The 9751-nt window shown below is 45.7% G+C and overlaps 1 pseudogene across 1 annotated transcript; it reads right to left on the bottom strand.

Annotated features, from left to right (window-relative positions):
* Positions 1-7382: 7382 nt before the first annotated feature.
* On the bottom strand, positions 7383-9267 carry LOC308614309 (heterogeneous nuclear ribonucleoprotein K-like; annotated as a pseudogene). The gene has a single exon. The product of its transcript is annotated as a heterogeneous nuclear ribonucleoprotein K-like (transcript).
* Positions 9268-9751: the final 484 nt, after the last annotated feature.

Raw genomic sequence — 9751 nt, forward strand, 5'->3', positions numbered from 1 at the left:
AGTAAGTTTCAATTCCAATGCTGTAATTATTACATTAGAAAATGTATAGAAAGTAGCTAGCACAGTGGTGCCTGACATGGGGCTCAATGTGAAGTTTCCTAGATGATGCCACTCAAAGTGTGGTCCTTGGAGCAGCAGCACCTGAGATCATGACAGACATGCAGAAAGTCAGGTCCCATCCCAGACCTGCCAGATCAGGGTCTACACCTTAACACCATCTCCAGTGATTTGAGTGCACATTGAAGTTTGAGAAGTACTGAAGTAAATGGTATGACTTGGCCCAGCTTGACCATGAGGCATATTGGGAATGCAGTGTCATAATTCAGCAGGGGAGAGACCCAGGGCCAGGCAGCCCTGAGAATTGAAGGGAAGGGAGGGGAACCTGAAGAATTGGGACTGCTGAGAGCTGACACCAGGCCAAGCTCCCACCATCCACTTGCACTGCCTAGAGGGGCAACGCCGGGCAAGGTCCCCACTGTGCTGCTCTCCAATGGGGTCTTTTTTTTGGCCTCGCCATGCAGCATGCAGGATCTTGCTGCCCAGGGATTGAACCCATGCCCCCAGCATTAGGAGCATGGAGTCTTAACCACTAGACCACCAGGGAAGTCCCGCCAAGGGGTCTTACTGGTTGGTTGTGTCAGTGGTTACTGTTGACTATAAAAGGCTCATCCTGGGCTTCCCTGGTGGCGCAGTGGTTGAGAGTCCGCCTGCCGATGCAGGGGACACGGGTTCGTGCCCCGGTCCGGGAAGATCCCACATGCCGTGGAGCGGCTGGGCCCATGAGCCATGGCCGCTGAGCCTGTGTGTCCGGAGCCTGTGCTCCACAACAGCAGTGAGGGAGAGGCCACAGCAGTGAGAGAGGCCCGCGTACCGCCAAAAAAAAAAAAAGGCTCATCCTCAGTCAGTTCTTCTCTTGTCTGAACTCTTAGTTGTTGACAGAATCTGCCATTTTACTCTCATCTCTGGGACTTTGTACCTTTCTTCCTCATCCTTTTTCCCTGACTCATTCCTGCTCCTTCCTGAAAACTCAGCTTGAAGGCCACATTTTCCAGGAAGCTGTCTCTGCCCCTCTTTAACTAACTGCTCCCTTCCCAGCCTGTCTTCCCCACACTCATGTATCACATGCTTTAGGGATGCTGTGCACCTGCCTGCCCTTCCCTTTAGTTCCTTGTAAAAGTCTAGAGAGTTGTGAGGTTAGGAGGGCATGCTCAGGATTGAATGCTGGCTGTGCCACTTCCAAGCTCTGTGAATTTGAACAAGTCTCTGAATTTCTAGGAGCTTCACTTTCCTCATTGGTAAAAGGGAGGCACAGATCTTTTGAGAATTAAATAAGGTAAGAGGTGAATGGCATGCGAGACTTTGAGCTACAACACAGGTGTGCAAGAAACACCACACTTCCTTATTTTCTTTAAATCAGCTTAAGTCTGACTCCAATAGGCTGGAGGGGAATTCAATTTCAGTTCTTACTGGGGCTTTCCTCCTCTCTCTCTTTCCCTGTTCACACATGAAAACTTTCATGATGTATGGAGATGGGAGAAGGGCCCTAGATCTTGAGTCCCACCCTGAACGTCAGAGATTTGCACACTTGAGTATGTAGGATGGTGGTCGTGGTTAAGGGAGAGTTCAAGAGTCAGTCCAGCCTCCACCCCACAACAGCTGTGTTGCTATGATAAATTCACTTGACCTCTCTGACCCTCAGTTTCTTCATTCTTAAAGTGAGGGTTGTTCTAAGGACTCAAGCCAGTCCATAGAAAGCACTTAGCACAGAGTAAATATAAAGCATGTGGCACCCGGAAATAGTTAATTCAATAAAAGTTAGCCATTATTATTATAATGTACAATGTATTTATTATTGATCTTGTAGTCAGCCATCTTGCTAAATTCTCTTATTATTTCTAATAACTTGTTTGTAGATTCATCTTTTGGCTTTCCATGCAGACAATCGCATAATTTGCAAGGATAGTTTTATTTCCTCCTCTCCAATCCTTATCCTTCCATTCGTTTTATGACCTGACTGTGACCTCTGGAATAATGCTAAATAGAAAGGATGATAGAGGGCCTTGTCCTCATCTGGATTTTAAAAAGGATGCTTCCTATTTTCCCCACTAAGAATGATGTTTCCTATAGCTTTTCAGTAAATTAAGGTAATCGGTGTATTTACATTCTTTGTTGTCTATTTGCTGACCTTCTCTCTCCAGTGGCCTTTAGACCCTTGATGACAGGGACTGTATGTGCCATGAATCAAGACAATTCCCACAGGGTTTAATTTACTGGTGGCCTGTCATTAGCCAAGGCTCTGGGCTTCCTGCCCCATTTGAAGCTGCACTGGAGTCCAGCCTTCAGCCTGCAGCAAAGTCCAGCCTTCAGCCTGCACCACTAGCCCTCTTTCCCATTGCTGGTTGATTACAAGAGTTTCGTGGGAAACCTTTTAAATAGAGAAAACCTCAGTCCACCTCCTGTGTTCCTCCTTTCCTCTCACACCACTACCACACTCACAATACATCTGACACCAGTTGTGTGGGTTTTTTCCCACAACAAGCAATTCTCTGTGACACCAGCTGGGTGTCCTACAATTTAACTCAATTCTGACACTATCTACCTGGAGACAGTGTCAGATCCCATAGGTTAAGGGCTCAGGCCCATGAGACTGCCCCCCCACTTCAGATGCCAATGGCACATAGTAGGTCCCCAAGTTATGCACAACTTCTGTCCAACTTGGCTACAAATCAAAAGTTCCCATAACCTCCTCCCCCTTGGATCTGATTACTTGCTAGAGCAGCTCACAGAACTCAGGGAAACACTTACGTTTCCCAGTTTATTTTATTTTTTATTTTTTTATTAGTTTCTGCTTTATAACAAAGTGAATCAGTCATACATATACATCTGTTCCCACATCCCTTCCCTCTTGCGTCTCCCTCCCTCCCACCCTCCCTATCCCACCCCTCTAGGTGGTCACAAAGCACCGAGCTGATCTCCCTGTGTTATGCTGCTGCTTCCCACTATATATTTACCTTACGTTTGGTAGTGTATATATGTCCATGCCTCTCTTTCGCTTTGTCACAGCTTACCCTTCCCCCTCCCCATATCCTCAAGTCCATTCTACCATATGACCCAGCAATCCCACTACTAGGCATATACCCTGAGAAAACCATAATTCAAAAAGAGACATGTACCAAAATGTTCATTGCAGCTCTATTTACAATAGCCCGGAGATGGAAACAACCTAAGTGTCCATCATCGGATGAATGGATAAAGAAGATGTGGCACATATATACAATGGAATATTACACAACCATAAAAAGAAACGTTTCCCAGTTTATTAAAGGCTATGATAAAGGATGCAGATAAACAGCCAGATGAAGAGATAAACAGGGCAAGGCCTGGAAGAGTCCTGAGCACAGGATTTTCTTTGGGTTTTTTATGTTGTTGTTGTTTTAATTTTTATTGGAGTATAGTTGCTTTATAATGTTGTGTTAATTTCTGCTGTATAGCAAAGTGAATCAGCTATATGTATACATATATCCACTCTTTTTTGGATTTCCTTCCCATTTATGTCACTACAGAGCATTAAGTAGAGTTCCCTGGAGCATAGGATTTTCCCTCCCTGTGGAGCTGGAGCATGTCAGTCTCCCAGTACATGGATGTGTTTACCAACCTGCAAGCTCCCTAAACCCCACACTACTGGGATTCTATGGAGGCTTCCTCACATGGGCATGATCAATTATTGACTCTCTTTCCAGCCCCTCTCCCCTCTCTAGAGAATGGGGAGCATGGCTGAAAATTCCAAGCTTCTAATCATGGCTTGATCTCTCTGGTGACCAGCCCCCATCAAGGGCCCACCCAGAGTCACCTCACTAGAGCAAAAGACATTCCTATCACCCAGAAAATTCCAAGGGATTTAGGAGCCCTGTGTCAGGGACCAGGTCAAAGACCAAATATTAGAACAAAAGATGCTCCTAATGCTCTTATCACTTTTTTACAAGGGTGTTTTTTGTTTGTTTTACACTCAGGTTGCCCTGTGTCAGGAGCTGGAACAGAGACCAACGTACCTTACTTACTTTTTCACATCCAGGATAACCAAAGGGGATCAGGTGCTGGCTAACCTCTTCCTTGGACCCTGGCTCCTAATCTCAAGGCAAACAAGGCCCCAAATCAAATCCATCCCAGAGGAACGACCCAGAGGACAGTTGGCATCTTTCCCAGATTCTTATTTAAGATCTTTTCCTTTTCCTGGGAGCTCCAACAAGTGGGGTTCCGGGTGGGGCCTGGTGACACTCTGTGGAGTCCAGCTTACACTTCAGGTAATAAACAACCCCCTTCTCTCCCTCTTTCAACCCTGAAGCCCTTCCCCACTCTGCATTCCTCCCCTCTCTGACTCCCTGACCATCAAGGCCTGGCCTTAAAGTCTCACAGTTTTCTCTTTACCCTGCATGCCTATTAGCATCTCTCTATAATTGTCAGGGGTCAGGCAGACACTTCCTCTCCCTAGAAGTGAAGGAGGCTGTCCTCTCAGGCCATTTGGCTGAGCCAGCACCTTGTCACACACAGATGGATCCACTTTAGACCTGCTTGTAGGGGGTACCTCCAGGCCTGCTCAGACCTCCAATCCTACACGTGATTCCTACTTTTCTGCAACTCTCTGGCTTTCTCACAACTCCACGTATCTGCCCTCCCTAATTAGTACATAGGGAGAAATATACTTATCTGTACTTCATAGACAGATATATGCCTAATAAAGAAACGGAACCCCTGCTGGGTTCTGCAGGGTCCACAGTGAGCACCTGATTCCCAGGTAAGCGGTCTGGGGCCTGGAGGACCATTGGTAGAGGCAGGGCCTTGGGGACTTGCACTTTTGCTAGCCCTGCCTTACATTATATAGAGCATATTAAAATGCCTCCACATTTCACATTAAATATAAATTTGCCCTAAAATCATTTGAAATGACGTGGGGACATTTCTTTCTCTTCTTTCTGCTACAAAAATATATTGTAAAGTTTTATTACATTTTTCATAAATAAAATAAAGAATAATATAAAAACCTGTGGTACTCACCACCAACTTAAGCAGTAAAATGTTCCCAGGATAGTTGAAATATTCTGTGTACCTCTCTCTGGTACCCTCCCCTCCCTACAGAGGAAACTACCATCCTGAATTTTGAGTGTATTGTTCCCACTGATTTCCTTAAACTTTATATATATTTCTGAAACAGATTGAAAATGTTTGCATTTTCAGCTCTATCACAGTGATTTACGAAAACAATTTTTACAATTTTTCATTTGAAGTTATCTGGTTACAAGTTACTTACATTCCGATTGGTTCTGATTCTTAGTCCTCATCACTTAGATTCTTGTAGAATGAAAAAATCTAACATATAAATGGATTTCAAATGTTATTAAATGTTTGCGAAGACAGTTAAGGAAGTTGAAATAATAGTGTTTTGTAGACACTTCACAAGGCATTCACTAGTTTTGGTTTTGCACTTTTCCTTTCATATTTTGAGGCCAAATATTTTTTTCCCAGGTGATATAAATGTTTCTATTGATAGGAAAACCTCCTAGGCCTAGCACTTGTCCAGAGTCTCTGAGGGGCACAACAGGCTGGCTGCACCCACCACAGAGCAAGAGGAACAGCAAAATTAAGCTGACACTTTGGAGCACCCACTGAGCCAGGCCCCCCTGTCCTAACTAAGCCTTTCACATCTGCCTATGAATTCACTTACTCCTATCAGGTAGATGTTGCAGCCACCCCACTTTCTATTAGAGGAAATAGGCACCAGGCAGTCCTGTGCCAGGTGGAAAGGGGTGGAGCTGGGATTTGAACCCAGGCAGCTGCCACCCTTCCTCCTACTGCCTTCCATTTTCTGAGCCCCACCTGTACCGTACATGAACGTGTATTTTCTCAGAATCCTCTCAAGGACCAGGCATTGTTATCCCCATTTTATGAGGGAACCTGGCTCAGAGACTTGCTCCGGGTCACGCGGTTGAAAGAGGTGGCAGATTTGGGATTTGGATCTGCGCCTGCGTGATTCCAAATGCTGTGTGTGATTTTCGGGACACCGAACGGCTGCCCCCTCCCAACCTTGCCGCTTCGCAGCCAGGCCGAGTTCCCTCCGGTCCACACCTCCTCCCTCAACTCACCCCTTTAGGGGAGGGAAGGATCTGGAGGTGTTAGGGGTGGGTGAAGAGGGGCACCGACCTAGCTCACCCTCACCCGGATTCCAGGCCTCTGTCGGCCCAGGGCCTCTGCAGTAGGGAGGGGCCTCTTTATCTGCAAGTCCTGGCACTGTGCCTCTTCCTCCCCTCCCCACCAGCTCTCCCTCCCCACCCCCCTTCTCTCCCCACCCTCCTCCTACCCAGGGTGGTGAGTAGGTGGTTAGAAGCAGGCCTCATTGCTTTCTGCTTTCCACGTGATAGTCTCAGCTGGCTGGCTCCCCTCCCCCTGCAGATCTCCTTTATCTTGAGCCATCAGAATCTCTCTGGAGAGCACCCTCGCCTCCCCCAAGGTCACCTCCAGGGAGTTTGGCTCTTGCTCACTGAACAGGCCCCCTTCTGCCTGGAAATGGGGGATGGTTTTAAAGAGCCAGATCCTTCCCTGGGGTCTTCTACTTTCCCCCCTAGGGAACAGAGTCAGAGTGAAGGTGGGGCGGGGGAGGGAAGGACCATGGCTTGGAACCAGAAGACTAGGGTTTTGTCTCTGGGTCTGTGCCTCATTCGTTGTATGACCTTGGACTAGTCGCATCCTCTTTCTGGGCCTCAGTTTCCTCAACTAGAGAGTGTGCCTGGACCAGATGCTCTCCAAGATCCTTTTCTTCTAGAAGTGTATGACTAAATCTATCCCCTGCCCTGCAACATTGGATATGTGACAGGTATATATACATATAATTTTTTTTTTCTTTAACTAGAAATACAAGCAAACCTGTCTCCTGCTATTTCAGGAAGAATTCTCACTGACTTTTCAGCCCAGAGAGGGAAGAGAAAACCAAGGTGAAACTAATACCTAGGGGAGAGAGGAGGAGTTCTCAGGCTGAAGCAGGAATGGTGAGGGAATTCCAGGGTACAATTTTGGAAGTACACTAGATTCAGAGATGGAGTTTTTTTGTTTTTGTTTTTGTTTTAATATTTATTTATTTATTTGGCTGCGTCGGGTCTTAGTTGCGGCACGTGGGATCTTTATCGTGGCATGCAGGCTTCTCTCTAGTTGTGGCACGTGGGCTTAGTTGCCCCAGCATGTGGGATCTTAGTTTCCCAACCAGGGATCAATCAAACCCATGTCCCTTGCAGTGGAAGGCAGATTCTTTTTTTTTTTTTTTTTTAGGTTCACTAACTTTTTAAAAAAAATCATAAAACATTTCTTACAAAAAAGCATTACATTCTACACATTGCTCTGAATAGATGCCAGGGACATATGGACTATTGTTACTTTTCCTCCCTGTCCCACCCCTCCAGATGTTACAGCGACCACAAAGCAAAGTGTTCACCATAATTAGATGGGGGGACTCTTTTTAAACCACCAACAATGAACAAAAATTAAAATTCACTCACTCTGCCGCTGTTTCAAAATTTCAGTATTAGTTTTTGCGTACCCTCCCTCAACCCCCAACCCTGTTTGTAAGGAACTAAAACATTTCATCTGGTGAACAGCAAAGATTTCACTACACCTCAAATTCAGAACACCTATGAGGTAGAGGAATGTTGACTTTTTAAACAGAAGCAGATTAAAAAAAAAAAAAAAGATGCAGGACTCCTTCAGTTCTTTACTAGTCTTAGAAAAATTTTCCAGAATACTGCTTCACACTGTTCTGCAGCAAATACTGTGCATTCTGTACCTGGTCCTGTGTTCCTGTAATGGTAATGATCTGATCTTCGGACCCTTCTAAAGGCTCATCAATTTTGATTGAAGCTCCTGACTCATGACGGATTTGTTTAATCCGCTGACCACCTTTGCCAATAATCGATCCAGCCAAATCTTTGGGAGTAGTTACTTGTGTAGTAATAATAGGTCCACCAAGATCACCATATGAGCCATGACCCCCAGCATAGGAATAATCACATCCAGAGCCACCCTGTGGTTCATAAGCCATCTGCCACTCTGATGGGCTCCATGCATCTATTGCGGAGTCCCAGGTTTCATCAGTACTGAAACCAACCATGCCATCATAATGGTCTCCAGGTCTCCCTCTTCTGTAATAGGCTATTAGCTCTCCTCCTCTAGGTGGTGGTGGTGGAGGAAGAGGAAGATTCTGTCACCACCCCGGCCCCCTCGTCCAGGAGGAGGTGGAGGAGGTCCTTGACGAGGGCTCCTATCATCACAATCTCTTCTGGATGGAGGCATGGGACGCCCACCCCTACCAGGAGGCATTCTGTCAAAAACACCTCTTCCCCGTATGGGAAATCCCACGGGACGTCCAAGGCGGTCATCGACCATCACTGTAAAACCACCATAATCATAGGTTTCGTCATAAAAATTGGGATCATGAGGCTGAGCACGTCCCTTGATGAGAGACTCTAATATAACATCATGGATGATCTTTATGCACTCTACAACCCTATCAGGTTTCCTCCAATAAGAACGAATTTGTCAGTGGATTGAGGACAACATTCCTGGAAAAGCTTGATTGTTGTCAGAGTGCTCTCTCGAAGTTCTTTGATTTTAGCACCTTTGACACCAATAATTCCTCCAGCCAGACTCTGATGAATCAACAGTCTCAACTCGCAGTCAAAGTCGCTTCCTTTATAGTGTTAGTAATTTAAGCATTCCACAGCATCAGATTCAAGCGGGAGCTGGCTGGTTGCAGTGGGTGATGGCAACTGCAGGCCCTCTTCCAAGGTAGGGATGATTTTCTTCAGAATTTCTCCGATTGTTTCAATATTAGCACTGTTATTCAGTATGCGCTCGGGGCCACTGCTGTCTGGGACTGAAACACTGGCATTGTAGTCTGTACGGAGACCCTTAATATTCTTGCCTCCTTTTCCAATCACTGCCCCAGCATTCTTGCTCTGCAGCAGAATGCGTAATTCAACCATCTCATCAGTGTTTCTACATCTTCTAAAAGCTTGTTCCTCTTCCTATCTTTAGCAGGGCATTTATCAAATCTGCCATTGGTTTCGGTGTTGGGAAAAGTTTCCTCTGGCTGTTCAGTTTCCATTTTCTTGTATTAAAGGGACACACCGATCAGTTATTAAATATTTCCTTGCAGGGCAGAACTGAAGTGTTCTGGGCAGGACCAACTGACACCCTAGTGCTGCAGTAACCGGGCAAGGCTACCGTCCCTATCGGAAGGCAGATTCTTAACCACTGGACCACCAGGGAAGTCCCAGGGATGGAGCTTTTGAAAATGGGATACCTGAGCTGTACTCCAGACCAATTAAATCAGAATTTCTGGGCGTGGCCGTGATGTAGGTGTAACAAACCCAGTTAGAAGTAGTTGGAGGAGTAATAGTTACAAGAGGAGACCTTTAAAAAATAAGGTTGCAGTTATCAGCTGCCAGCAGACATTGTTTTGAGAATGGCTGGTGGCATCCCAAGTCTGACATAGCTCAGAAAACTCAAGTTCTTAGCAACACAAGGACTTGTCTAAAATCACACCCATAGTGTCACCTAGTTATTTCCTTGGATGTCTGAACCACAGCTACTCCATTTTGACTTTTAATTGTAATTCTCTCCTTAATAGCCAAAGCAGATGTCACTGTTAATGATGTTAGTGTTTCTCTGGGTATGAGAAGATACAAGAGTTTGGGCTCATAAAATCTTC

The sequence above is a fragment of the Mesoplodon bidens genome (genome assembly GCF_964165515.1).
Source record: "Mesoplodon bidens genome assembly, chromosome: 3".
NCBI lineage: Eukaryota > Metazoa > Chordata > Mammalia > Artiodactyla > Ziphiidae > Mesoplodon > Mesoplodon bidens.